Raw genomic sequence first — 15,199 nt, forward strand, 5'->3', positions numbered from 1 at the left:
TACATATTTTAAAAGAATTCTTTGCTGGCCTCATAAAAATAAGAAAGGCAAATTTCAATAATTTTCTGGATTTACAAAGTCAGAAATAAGTAAAAATATAAAAATAAATATAAAGAAAATACTGTTAGAAACTTTAAATATGATCCTCAAATGCCATCATTTGTTTTTAGGTTTAAAAAAAGGTAGCTATCTATTAATAATAAATGTGATAATAAGACTATAATAGCATATACATATATACCACTTAAAATATGCCAGTCTGTTTTAAGCACTTCCATAAACTAACTCATTTAATAATTACAAAAATCTTATTAAGTTGGTGCCATAATTATCAATAATTAGCACTATTTTTCAGATAAAATATATGAAGGATTGCATAAAAGAAATAACATGTCTGAGTTAACAAAACTCAAAACTATTTACTCAAGGAAAATTATAATCTTTGCTTTCTATTTATCAAAATTTCTGTTTTGGCAGAATTTACCATTGCTTCCAGGATTTCTGATTTTTGCCATAGTGTTGCCTGAAAATAGTTTCAGAATTTTTGTTTCTTTGTTTGTTTCCAATATCTATGTGTGTTTTTTCTCCTTTTCCACATATTTATTTAATCAGACTTCCAAAAGTTTTATCAATTTTACTGGCATTTATGACCAAAAAATATATGACTAAAGGATACAATTTAAAAAGACTATTTAAAAGTTAGAGATATCTATGCAACAAATATCATAGAAGAATTTTAAATATATTAACATCTATAGGATATATAAGAAAACAAATATATACTAATTGTAGATTTTGAAACATGTCTACAGTCAAGAGAAATGAGATGGTCAAAAAACTGTGGATATAGGCAATCTAAATAGCAAGGTAAAAAATAAATCTTATAAATATATGTATTGAAATATGTAATCCTAATAAAAGAAAATATATATTCTTGGCAAGTAGCCATGGAAAGTCATGGAAATTTTCCATATATTGCAAAAGATAAAAGATCAATTCACTAAATTTACTAATTTAGAAAAAAAAATATGGACAGCATTCTCTGACTACCTTGGGTTAAAAACAAACACATACACATGCTCACAAAAAAAAAGTCAAACAAAACAAAGCAATACCACAAAACGTCTATCAAATAACTCTTGGACAAAAATTAAAATTATAGAATTTTTCTAAAAAAATGACATTGAGAATATCATATATTAATATATGTATGAATACATAATTCAATACTTAAGGATTGATTTAAAGCCTTAAACACTTAAAATCAATATGTATGTTATATATATTAAATATATATTTATATGTATGTGTATATATGCATTATACATACATTATACATTATATACACATATGCTATGGATATTAGTGTATATATATACACATTATACATATGTATGTCTGTGTGCATAGGTATATATATTTAGCTATTAGATTTAGCCATCAGATATAAAAGTTAAATGAAGTACAACAATATAAACAAAAAAAGGAAAGCAGATACCAATTTATTAGAACACAGTAAAAAGAGAATTCATAGGGAAAGCCAGACAATATTTTAAAACATTTAAAAACTAGAGAAAACCATCAACTCCTCTAATAAAGAAAAAGAACAGAAAGCTAACAATATTCAAAATAAGATGTAACTAGGAGAAAAGAACAATTAAAAAGGGGGCAATAGAAAACTACTAGAGCTAATCAATGAATTTGGAAAGGAGCAGGATACAAAACTAATGCACAGAAATCTCTTGCATTTCTATACACTTATGATGAAAAATCTGAAAGAGAAATTAAGGAAACACTCCCATTTACCATTGCAACAAAAAGAATAAAATACCTAGGAATAAACCTACCTAAGGAGACAAAAGACCTGTATGCAGAAAACTATAAGACACTGATGAAAGAAATTAAAGATGATACAAACAGATGGAGAGATATACCATGTTCTTGGATTGGAAGAATCAACATTGTGAAAATGACTATACAACCCAAAGCAACCTACAGATTCAATGCAATCCCTATCAAAATACCAATGGCATTTTTCACAGAACGAGAACAAAAAATTTCACAATTTGTATGGAAACACAGAAGACCCTGAATAGCCAAAGCAATCTTGAGAAAGTAAGACAGAGCTGGAGGCATCATGTTCCCTGACTTCAGACTATACTACAAAGCTACAGTAATCAAGACAGTATGGTACTGGCACAAGAACAGAAATATAGATCAATGGAACAGGATAGAAAGCTCAGAGATAAACCCATGCACATATGGTCACCTTATTTTTGATAAAGGAGGCAAGAATATACAATGAGAAAAGACAGCCTCTTCAATAAGTGGTGCTGGGGAAACTGGACAGCTACATGTAAAAGAATGAAATTAGAACACTCTCTAACACCATACACAAAAATAAACTCAAAATGGATTAAAGACCTAAATGTAAGGCCAGACACTATCAAAGTCTTAGAGGAAAACATAGGCAGAACACTCTATGACATAAATCACAGCAAGATCCTTTTTGACCCATCCCCTACAGAAATGGAAATAAAAACATAAACAAGTGGGACCTAATGAAACTCAAAAGCTTTTGCACAGCGAAGGAAACCATAAACAAGATGAAAAGACAACCCTCAGAATGGGACAAAATATTTGCAAATGAAACAACTGACAAAGGGTTAATCTCCAAAATTTACAAGCGGCTCATGCAGCTCAATGTCAAAAAAACAAACAATACAATCCAAAAATGGGCAGAAGACCTAAATAGACATTTCTCCAAAGAAGATATACAGATTGCCAACAAACACATGAAAGGATGCTCAACATTACTAATCATTAGAGAAATGCAAATCAAAACTACAATGAGGTATCACCTCACACCGGTCAGAATGGCCATCACCAAAAAATCTACAAACAATAAATGCTGGAGAGGGTGTGGAGGAACGGGAACCCTCTTGCACTGTTGGTAGGAATGTAAATTGATACAGTCACTATGGAGAACAGTGGAGGTTCCTTAAAAAACTAAAAATAGAACTGCCATATGACCCAGCAATCCCACTACTGGGCATATACCCTGAGAAAACCATAATTCAAAAAGAGTCATGTACCACAATGTTCATTGCAGCTCTATTTACAATAGCCAGAACATGGAAGCAACCTAAATGTCCATCGACAGATGAATGGATAAAGAAGATGTGACACATATATACAATGGAATATTACTCAGCCATAAAAAGAAACAAAATTGAGTTATTTGTAGTGAGGTGGATGGACCTAGAGTCTGTCATACAGAGTGAAATAAGTCAGAAAGAGAAAAACAAATACCATATGCTAACACATATATATGGAATCTAAAAAAAAAGTGGTTCTGAAAAACCTAGGGGCAGGACAGGAATAAAGATGCAGATGTAGAGAATGGACTTGAGGACACGGGGAGGGGGAAGGGCAAGCTGGGACGAAGTGAGAGAGTGGCATGGACATATATACACTACCAAATGTAAAATAGATAGCTACTGGGAAGCAGCCACATAGCACAGGGAGATCAGCCCAGTGCTTTGTGACTACCTAGAGGGGTGGGATAGGGAGGGTGGGAGGGAGACGCAAGAGGGAGGAGATATGGGGATATGTGTACATGTATAGCTGATTCACTTTGTTATAAAGCAGAAACTAACACACCATTGTAAAGCAATTATACTCCAATGAAGGTGTTTAAAAAAAGGGGGGGGGCAATGAATAATAAATAATGTGACTACTTTTTACCACATCTTAAAATAAATTTTGAGTCCTAAAAAATGTGTAATTTTCTTGAAAAATGCTGCATTAAAATTCACTGTAGAGGTACAAAGTCAAAAATATCTATCACCATATGAAAAACAGAAAAAGTTCTCAAAGAATAATGCTCCAAAGAACCAGACCAGAATATTTCAGATAATTCTACTCAGATTATTAATGGCAGGTAATTCCGTTGCATTTACATGGTTTTTGAGAATGGTTAACGAAGGAAACCATATAAATTATATTTATTTAAAAGTTCAGGGCTGATCGGGATTGCCTAAAAATGTAAAATAGTAACCAATTTCACATATTAATATGGATATAAAATACTAAAATTAAATACTCTCCAACAGAATAAACTGCATTTAAAAATTGTCACACATAATAATCGAGACATGTATTTCATAATTTCAAAGGTTATCCATTACTAGAAAATCTATTAATGTAAATATTCAGATGAATCAGTAAAAGAATAAAATTGCATAATCAACTTCAAAGACTTAGAAATGGTAATTTAATTTGTACCTCATAAGAAAACCAGAATTAACTCTAAAAACATTGAATATTTAAATGTAAAAAAATTTAAACTGAAAATGCCAGAGAATGAGCAAATGAAGTTTATTCTATGATAAAATTTTTTTAAAGTTTTAAAGCTATAATTTTTTAAAGTAGGAATTCACTAGTTTAAAGTGAAAACTTTTTAAGCTACCATTTTTTTAAAAATAAGAAATCTGATGATTATATAGTAATTAATGATTTTTCTTTAGTTTGTGCATATGTGTGTGTTATTCAAATAATACCAAGAACAATAAGTCACTTTAAGTACTGAAAGACTTTGAGGATTATTCTGTTTTGTAGAAAAAATATTCTGTGTTTCATACACAAATAACCTTATCAACAATCTTCTTTCTTGTGCCTTTGAGAATTTAGATTTCATTTTTCAGTATTAAATTGGATTGCTTCATGAATGTAAAATGACAATGAACAGTCCTTTCAAAAGGAGAGCCAAAGGAAACTTGGTGAGTTGGCTCATCCAGATTCAAATTTCAATCTGGGAAATCACATCTCAGTGAGATTCTGTTTAATATTTTTCTCCCCAGTTTAAAAAAAAAAGGTGACCCCTCAGGACTAAATAATATAATAAATATGGTTAAACTTATATGTTCGATCAATTATATCATATAATTTTTTAAATGTTCACAATAGTAACATAATCATCCTGTGCAAGCATTTTCTATCTTCACTATTACAAGTGTGTCTTTCATTTATAGTATAGACATTTTCATTTCACTGAATACAAACATCTTTGTTATTCACAATAGTAAGAAATGCAAAAATACAGTAGACTTAAAAAAAAACAATGCCTGCCAACAATTCCTTAATGTCAAACCCTACCCACTTATTTGCATGTGTTTTGAATATACTTAAGAGAAATAACATACAGATATCTAGTACAACATTCTGCACTAAATGTTTTAAGTGTATTATTACTTAATATCTTTGTAATTGTCCTGCATGTTAGGCATAATTATCCCCATTTTGCAAATGATAAAAGTACAGCAAAGAACCAACCTTTCCCAAAGGCACACGCAAAAATTAAGCAAGAAGATTTGAGCCTAACCCTGTAATTTCAGGGTACACTGTAATGTGCAGCACAATGGTATACTAAAAGTTCTATACCACTCAAAAGGAGATTTTTTGAGAATAGATTATTTTCATTTGAATAACTCTCACAAGACAAATACTGAAGGAGAATTTTTCAAATATTTATTAGCTTTTATCTGTTGCTAATTTTTATATAATACTGTACAATCAAAGAATATTTCTCTTTTGGATATATTTATTCAAAAGTAATGATGCATTAAAAGACACACTTTGGCACAATAAATATTTTACAGTATTTGTTTCTTCTGCCATGTCAATAAGGGGAAAATCAATTAAGAAAAATAATTAAGTATAGACTCAAATGTTTCAATTATTTCATTCTATGGTTGCCTTGTCTCATCATAAAGCTCCTGTATGTAGTGAGAAAAGTTATAATTTCCACATTAAAAAATCATGTACATAAACAAACAAATTAAAAGTTTTAATAGAATTTATAGTGTTGACTAAGTTAAGCAGCTTTTCCAAAGTCAAATAAACATGGTAGATTACACATATTTTATTAGCTTTTACTATTTATTTGCTGTATCAATTCCAAAATGATTTTTCACAAATGATCTTATAATTTCATTAATTTTAATATTTCACTGTCATGCTAAATACAAGTTTGTTTCTAGAAATCATAAACTGTTTTAATAAGTATCACATAAATATACATTTTATTAAATTATAATTATGCTTCATAAATCCTAAATCAGTTTTCACAACTCTAATTGCATTTTCTTTTTCTTCAAGAACTTCTATGATTATTATACATCCTATAAAATGGTTCACTACTATTCCAAATCTTCCTTTGTGTTAAATGGACTTATTTATGTGTGTGCGTGTAAACACACTTATAAATATCTGTCTCTTTATTTCCTGGTGTATATATGTTATTGATATGCTCTTACCTCTTTTTTTCTCCTTGGCTTGTTTTATTCCTACACATTCATTTTTTCCCCAGAAAGTTATCATTTTAGCAATGTGAAAAGATTTTCCTAACATAAATAGATCTTCAAGCCAAAAAAAAAAGAGATGGAGAAAATGGAGAAGGTAGGTGAATGTCAGGAGAGTTTGGCATTCACAGACAGCTATGAAGATAATTCTATATCAAATATTAAAGAAAGGAGATATTCAATATTACATATTGAAAGAAGAAATCTGTAAAGCCTGCATGGAAATAAAATACCAGCAATACAATAAAAAAAGGAACAAAAGTCTCCAGGAATGAAATGATTATGTGTAACAAGAGGTATATAAAGCATTTTCAAGGACTCTCACCTTCAAATAAAAGCAAGTGGAATATACTTTATTTAGTGCCTCTCAAAACTATTTTCTACAACCAATATTTTTCAGAATAAAAGATGAGAAATTCAGCCTCCACTTCAGCAATGTTTCTAAAGTGTAGAAAGGTAACGTGTTTTGCTAGAAAAGCCCACTTTTCTTTTATTGTGATGACAGTATTATTTCTATTTAGCAATATTAATGACCCTTAACTTTTCCTGGAAATGATCCTGTGTACATATTATCTTAATCTGCTCAGATGAGCAAAACAATCTTTGAAAATTTGTTGGTTCATTACTTAAACATTAAGTGTTTATATCTTGCTCTTTACACCTTCTTGTAATGTACTGTATAGTGTATAGTATAGTATAGTGCTTACTGAATGTAGAAAAATTAGTGAGGAAGCAAAAATTTTCAAAATTTTCAGAATATATATATATGTCAAAGGTAACTTCCAAATCTCACTTGTCTAAGCATCTTCTAGCCAGTTAATATGTTATATGCTTGACTTTGAAAGTCAGTAATAAAACCAGTTGAATGTTTTGGGATTGAGAAAGGACCTTTTTTATTCTAATGCTGTTTGAACTCCCCTTAGCATATGATGTGGTTGAACATTCTCTCCTTGAAAAACTCTCTCTCTTTCCTTCACATCATTTCTTTCTGTTTTTCTCCTCTTTTTCTAGCTACCAGTTCTCAGTCTTGTATGATAATTACTATCCCTTCGTCTATCCTTGAAATCCAGAAGTTTTAGACAGTGCGGTCCAGTTGAACATTATGTAATGAAAGAAATGTTCTGTAATCTGCAATGTCCAATACAGCAGCCAATAGCCACATGTGGCTATCGAACATTTAACATGTGACTGGTGCATCTAAGGAAGTTATTTTTAAATTTTATTAATATCATAAAAAAAACCATATGTGGCTAGTGACTAATGTAATAAACAGCACGGTTTTAGAGGTAATGACTCAATCATTCCTATCTTTTCAAATAAGACACACTCCACAGGTCATCTACTTTATTCTCATTGCTTAAATAATTGTTTTTATGTTAATGAATTTCCAAACTATTATCTCAAAGTAAGATTTTGCCACAATTTTAGTAAATTACACCTCTATATATTTGTGGCCAAGCAAGAATCCAAGTTATGTTTCTTGACCCTGTAACATCCCCCATATCTTCTCATTCATAAATTTCTGTCTATTTCATCTCCAAAAAATTTTTAAGGCAGTCCAGTTGTCTCCATTGTCATCACTCCATTCAGGTCATAATAATCTACTATCTAAATGAGAGTAATTGTATCCTAACAAGCCTTTCTGATTCTAGTCTTGATTCCATAAAATCCATCTCAAGAATATAAGTGAGAATTAGCCATGTATTTCACAAATATGTTCACCAGATTCTTATACCTAAAACATCTCACTCATTCTTCATTGCTTTTAGAATATAACTTCCTGTATGATCTAATTTGTTCTTCCTTTTTCTCTCCAGAATTTAGTCACATCATTAAAGACCATCTGATACACATACTGGTATCTTTTTGGTTATTAAAGCATAGCATACCATGGACTCTCACACATGGCTGCAACATAATTTGAAGGGCTCAGTGCAAAATGAAAGACTGCTGGTACGCTTGTTCAAAAAGCCAGTAAAGAGTGCCATTGATGGTATTAAGATACAAAAGATTTTCCATTCTTCTAAACCCTCACTCTCAACCCAACATAGTGTTTTTCATTTTCTATTTAATATCAAATTGCCTCATGCAAGGATCTCCCCGTCTCATGATTCCCCTCCCTACCCACAAAGGAACACCCAAGAGACTGGAAACTCTGTGTCAGGACATGTACCTGAATCAGTGGTGGGCAACAGGCTCACTCCCACCAAGTAGCCTTGGGAAAGTGTATGGCACTGCTACCCCATGATAGAGATGTCTTCCATCATGCTCTGCCGCAAGGCTGCAGGGGACTTGCCAATTCTGACCCTCCCTGCACCCTTGCCCAGATCCCCACCAAAGACTAAGTGTGGCAGACTTCACTGGATCAGGGCCAAGAAAGTGAAGCCAAGTGGGATACCTGGGGCTCCCGGGATAGGGGAACTACAGAGAATTTTTCCAAGGAGACAGAGAGGCAATGGGAGTTCAGTGCACATGCTCTATTGACTGATCAGACTTCTCTTGAAACACAAATTCGAAGATAAAATTATTAAGCATTTCAAGATGGTAATCACAGATCATTAAAACCCAAGTACACAGTCCCTCTAAGGACATATCCCTGAAGCCATCCCTGCTTTCAGAGTTGGGTCTTTGAACATGCTGTTCCCTCTGTCTAGAACACTTATCCTCTTCCTTCCTATAAACTTCAGTGCCCTTTGTAAACTTTGTTCTACTCATACTTTGGGTTTTGTAAATGTATAGTTTATCTATGGTGCCTTTTCCAACTAACCCTTTCAAAAGACTTGAAATCTCTATATTTCTGAAACAATTTGTGGTATTGATGTAGGTGAAGAGTATGGTTTCCAGGATCAGACTAAACTGCGTTTAAATCGCAATACCCAGTACTGGTCTTGTGATGGTTTGCAAATTACTCAATCTTTCAGTGACACAATTCTGCATCTGCAGAATCTGAATCATAATTAGACATACATCATAGAAATTTATATGACTTATGAAATATTATATGGTAATGCTTAGAATATTGGCTGGCACAGAGTAACTCCTCAACAAATATAAACTAGCACTAACAATAATGAAGATATTATTGATTTCCTTTATTGATGTAACTTTTAACTCTGCATTGCAGTGTTCTGTATGGTCTTTAGTTTTTTAAAAATAAGAATTGTAAAAATGAAGGCAGGACTATTTTGTTCTCTGCTATATACCAAGTATATAGCATATAATATATTTATTTAACAAAGTATTTGTTAAATAAATTAACAAATTCATGCATAAATGAATGAAATTTTTCAGGAAACTTACAGGTGTGACTGATTAAATTGTTTAATAGTTTGTATACTTGACCCTTTATATTTCTTTCCATTTTTTAAATTTTTATTGGAGTATAATTGATTTACAATGTTGTGTTAGTTTCAGGTGTACAGCAAAGTGAATCAGTTATATGTATACATATATCCACTCTTTTTTTTTTAGATTCTTTTCCCATATAGGCCCTTAAAGAGTATTGAGTAGAGTTCCCAGGGACCGTTTATTTCTAATAAAGTATATAAGTTGCCTATGATAGGAACAGAATTATTGGATAATCATTTGCTGTATGTTCATCACACACGTACACACCTACATTCATACATACATATATAGATATTGTTTGGAGGTTGAATGACCATTTCAAATTTGATGTCACTGTAAGGATACATAAGTCTCCATAAATAGCAAGTTATATGCATGGCTAAGGTTTATTACAGCAACCGATACAGATCAAAAGCAGCAGAAAACAAATGTACATTGGGTGGAGTCCACAAAGAAAAGACACAGGCATCTAAGTTCTTTCTCACCTAAGGCTACACAGAATATGCTTTTTTTTCTAGAAGCATACTACCAGAATATATGTGGAATTTCTCTGCCCATAGAAATCCATTTAAGTCTAAGAATTTGGGGATGTATGGAAGGCAGGTCACATAGGCCCATCCTATTATATTCCCAGCCATGGCAACAAAAAGTCAGGACCCCCAACAAGCACAGAAAGTGCAAATCATCAATCTTTTTTTTAGCACCACTCTCTAACCAACTGAGCCACGATGCAAATCATCACTCTTGAGGCTTGTGCCAAGGAAGCTTGACAAGCTGCTGCAGCATGGCCCATTGTTCTAGGTGTAAACAACAAAATCCTTAATAATTAACATTAAGACCCTTCTGAGGGCCACATTCCCAAGAGTTGGTCAAGGGTCAACATGATTCCAGGTTCCCTTGGAGATATGCAAGGAGTGAGCAATTAACTTTTTTCATAACATATAAAGAAATAATCTTTGTTGTAAAAGCAACAGGCTCAGTATAGAAAATGTGGATACTGTACAAAGATTTTACATTAGAAAATCCCCTAATCACAAAATGCAAAGAATGGTTAGCACTGTAAATGTTATTTTTACAGGTAAATATTTTTGTGTAATTGTATTTTTTGGTTTATTATTATCTTCTTTATACAGTTTAATCATATCAGTTTTAATCGCATTTGTTTTATTAATGTATGTATATATTTCAAATAACTGCTAAAATTTTCATAATTTTTATTTTAATTGCTTTTTTACTTTTTATTCAATATAAATGTGATGTTTGCTTAGCTTTTTTATGTTCAAATTATTATTACTTTTTTTTTTTAGTTTTATAAGGATTATTGTTATTCCTAAAAATCTTCCATATTTGTGGTAATTTCTTCAGCATATCTTCAGTGAAAAGAAGGTTACTGGTTAACCTTCACATAAGTTGATAAAGTCTGACTGACAGAAACTTCTAGTTTCTGGTCTGACAAATAAGGAACTAGGAAGTCATCACTCTACCACGATAACAGATAAAACTGTGATCACAGATCAGGGGCATCAATATTTTTTTAGAAATGACAATTCTTGGGCCTCTTACTAGAATAAATAGAAACTTTGTGGGGAGGCCAGCAATCTGTGTTTTAACAAGCCATCCTGATGGTTCCAATGTTAGCCAAAGTTAGCAGCTTGGGACAGCTGTAGGTCCTCAAATTAATAGTCAGTTTTCAGAAAAGCAAAGAGAAGGCAGAGAAATTAATAAGGAAATATAAAATAAATATGATTTTTGTCATTATGGCTCAGGATTTCCAGATGGAATAGGGGAAATATGGCAAGAGGAGAGAGATGAGAGTTGGTGCATATGAAGTTATGCAAAGTTTTCAGGAGCAGTGTTCAGGAGCTATCAGTCCAAGCTCTGTTGCTTTACCATGATGATTTGATAGATAGATACATACATACATACATACACACACACATACATACATACATACATGAAGAATGACAGGAAGATGGAAGGAAGGAAGGAAGGAAGGGGGGGAGGGAGGAAGGGAGGAAGCAGAGATAAAGAAAATGAAAGAAAGAAAGAGAGAGAGAAAAAGGAAAAAGCTGGAAAAGTAGTTCACTGACTCATAAATGAAAATACCAAGAGCTAGCTAGATTCCCGGGCTCAAACTACTTTATCAGGTATCTTTTGCTTTCTCCTTTCTGCTTTTCTCGCTTTTGTGTTTGCTTCAATTTCCATCAAGTTCCTTCCAACGTGCAAAAATCAGCTTCTCTGCGCTTCAAGTCCTTAAAATTTGTCACATCTACATTCAGTGCCCCCAAATGTCTCTGACACTGCAGAGACTTATGCTCAACTCTGTAATGACCACTATTGTGGAAGACTGGAATTCAAGAAGAAGGATCAGAGTTATATGTCTGTTTTTGTATTGGGTGCGATTAACCACATTTTTTTTTTTCCCCCAGAAAGGCATGTTCTGGGAGATAAGATAACCATGGGGGAGAAATGGGCAAAAAGCAATGCCAACGATGACTACTTTATAAGCCTTGAGCAGATATACTTGCCCCTTGGGGATTTTTTGAGGTAAACTAGCATGTGAAGCAAAATAGACTTAGTCTTTATTCTCTTTTGGCACAAAAAGTTGACTGGGTTGAGTCTCAGAAGTTTAAGCAGTAATTTGGAAGCAGTCTGACTCAGCAGCTTTTACAAACTTCCCTAAGTGACTGGGCAGGATTCTAAGCTATTGCAGAGAATTCAAGTAAGATAAAGACTGAATTGCGTCCGTTCAAATTAGTGACCAAAAAACATTGGTGAGGGGCTTCCCTGGTGGCGCAGTGGTTGAGAATCTGCCTGCCAATGCAGGGCACACGGGTTCGAGCCCTGGTCTGGGAAGATCCCACATGCCGCGGAGCAACTAGGCCCGTGAGCCCCAACTACTGAGCCTGCGCGTCTGGAGCCTGTGCTCCGCAACAAGAGAGGCCGCGACAGTGAGAGGCCCGCGCACCGCGATGAAGAGTGGTCCCCGCTTGCCACAACTAAAGAAAGCCCTCGCACAGAAACGAAGACCCAACACAGCCAAAAATAAAATAAATAAATAAATAATTAATTAATTAAATAATTAAAAAAAAAACATTGGTGACCTTGGCAACAAAAGTCACAATGGATTGACAGAAAGGGAGCCAGGTGGCAGTGCACTGAGAAGTATGAATGATAAATGAGCAAGCAAGAGACAGAGGGAAGAAAACACTTTTAAAATGTTCCATAGCAAAGCAAAGTTAATGAAAATAGCAGTTTTTCTCAACTTAGAGGATACATGATAACAGTCCTTATCACTATGTTGTAGAATTACAAGTAACAATAACTTTGTTCATATTTTTCATACATTCTAAATTAGCCACGTTCAACATGTATCACTTTATAGTCAGAAAAAAATTAACATACTTTTAAAAATAAGCAATTAGGCTAAAACCCGATAATGCTATAAGGCCAGAATGCATCAAATTTACAATCCAATTTCTGGCACACATCCAAATAAGGTGAACATCTGGATCTCCTGAAGCAAATGGAGAGTTGTGTGCTAGGCCCTGTGGCTGCAAAGTAGATCCAGCAAATTCACAGAAGAGTTCAGGCTTATACCCTGGAGCTGTTATGGCCAACTGTACATCTAATTGACAGCTTCTTTGCTGAAAACATCAATAATCCTTCGTTGTGGGCTCCAGATCCTGAGCAAGACTCTGAGGGCTCATTTCAGTAAGTTATAGCTTTGCAGGTCACTTTTGCAGCAGATTTATATAAGGATCTTATAGTGGAGAGGGTGTTTGTGGAAATGTTCTTACTCTCTGAAAACCTGGGTTAAAGTTCTGCCTCAAAATACACATGAACAGAGCTACAAAAAAACAAACAAAAAAAAGTTTTTTGTCATTTTCTGTTTGTTCTTATCTAAAATTTACTGAGTCAACTGCCAATAGAAGCAATGATTTCTTAGTTTTCTATCACATGAAAGTATAACCCAATGACAAAATAAAAATGTAAAGAGCAAATTATTGAGTTAAAAATATCTTGATGGATCTTTACATTATTTTCTTTGTTCTAGTGAAAGCGGTTTGAAGATTTACCCTTATTGCAAAAGCATAACTCACATTTGAGGAACTTAATCCTTTAATTTCCTTATTTGGAAAATCTAGACCTGCATAGTCCAGTATGGTAGCCGCTATTTACATGTGGCTTTTTAAATTTAAATTTAATTTAACTAAAATTAATTCAAAAAGGAAACTAAATTACTTGGTCAATCTAAACACATTCCATGTGCTTAATAGCCAGATGTGGCTGGTGGCTACCATACTGGAATGTTCAGAAGTACATTTCCATCATCACAGACAATTTCATTGTATAGCACTGGCATAGATCCGAACATCTTGGAGGTTAACTTGTTGCTAGGCATTCCAGGAGCTGGGTGGGAATGATGACTTTTGTATTAAAAGACTGTTGTTGCAGAGACTACTAGTTTTCCTCAAACCCTCAATGTTCATTCATTAGCTGATTTCCAATAATTCAGACTCCCTTCATGGTGAGTATACCAAGTGACTAAACCTCAGAAAACTGAAGATAAACAGGAGAACTGTTCAGTGGCTTGCAGGAGCCTTCTGAAAGAGAAAGCTGTACTGTTTTACTGAGGGAATGAGCTCTGTTTTGGAGTACTAAGATGAAGGGGTCATAGCTACTAATGGTGAAGTGGAAACATGGAAGAAGTTGGATACCTGAGATTTTTTTGTGGTGCCACACTGCCTTATCGATCCAGGATACAGTAACTGAAAAAGAGGTAGATCTGCACCATATTTAACCGCTGTATTTTAGGTCCTTATAACTCAGAGCCAAACCATATCATAAAAGATTTTGTGTGGTTTTGTGCGTGGGTTTCCATGATGGTAAATATCTCTGAATTATTGGAGTACATGTTGCTAGGACCTGGGTCTCTCAGGCAAGTAATTGTAAGATACAAATAGCAGGTAACAGTTTTTATATTGAGAGGGTTACAGATAGAGTTAGTTACTGATTCACATATTTTTTTTTTTTTGGTCTAGTTCATTAAGTGAACAATGATTTGGTTAATGAGAAAATCAGTGCATTTAACTTTATAAACCTGATTTCCTTGTAGCTTCATCTAGCCATCTCTGTACTTCTGCCCTATGATACATAAGAAAAATGCATTGTGCTTTGTTTTTTAAATTGAAGTATAATTGCTTTACAATGTTGTGTTAGTTTCTGCTGTACAACGAAGTGAATCAGCTATATGTATACATATATCCCCTCCCTCTGGGACCTCCCTCTCCCCCCACCATCCTGCCCACCTAGGCCATCACAGAGCACCGAGCTGAGCTCCCTGTGATATACAGCAGGTTCCCACTAGCTATCTACTTTGCACATGGTAGTGCATTTATGTCCAACCTAATCTCCCAATTCATCCCACCCTCCCCTTCTCCCCCGTGTCCACATGTCCACGTTTCATCTTTCATAAAACTTTTCAT

The sequence above is a fragment of the Balaenoptera acutorostrata genome, chromosome 2 (assembly GCF_949987535.1).
Source record: "Balaenoptera acutorostrata chromosome 2, mBalAcu1.1, whole genome shotgun sequence".
NCBI classification, from domain to species: Eukaryota; Metazoa; Chordata; class Mammalia; order Artiodactyla; family Balaenopteridae; genus Balaenoptera; species Balaenoptera acutorostrata.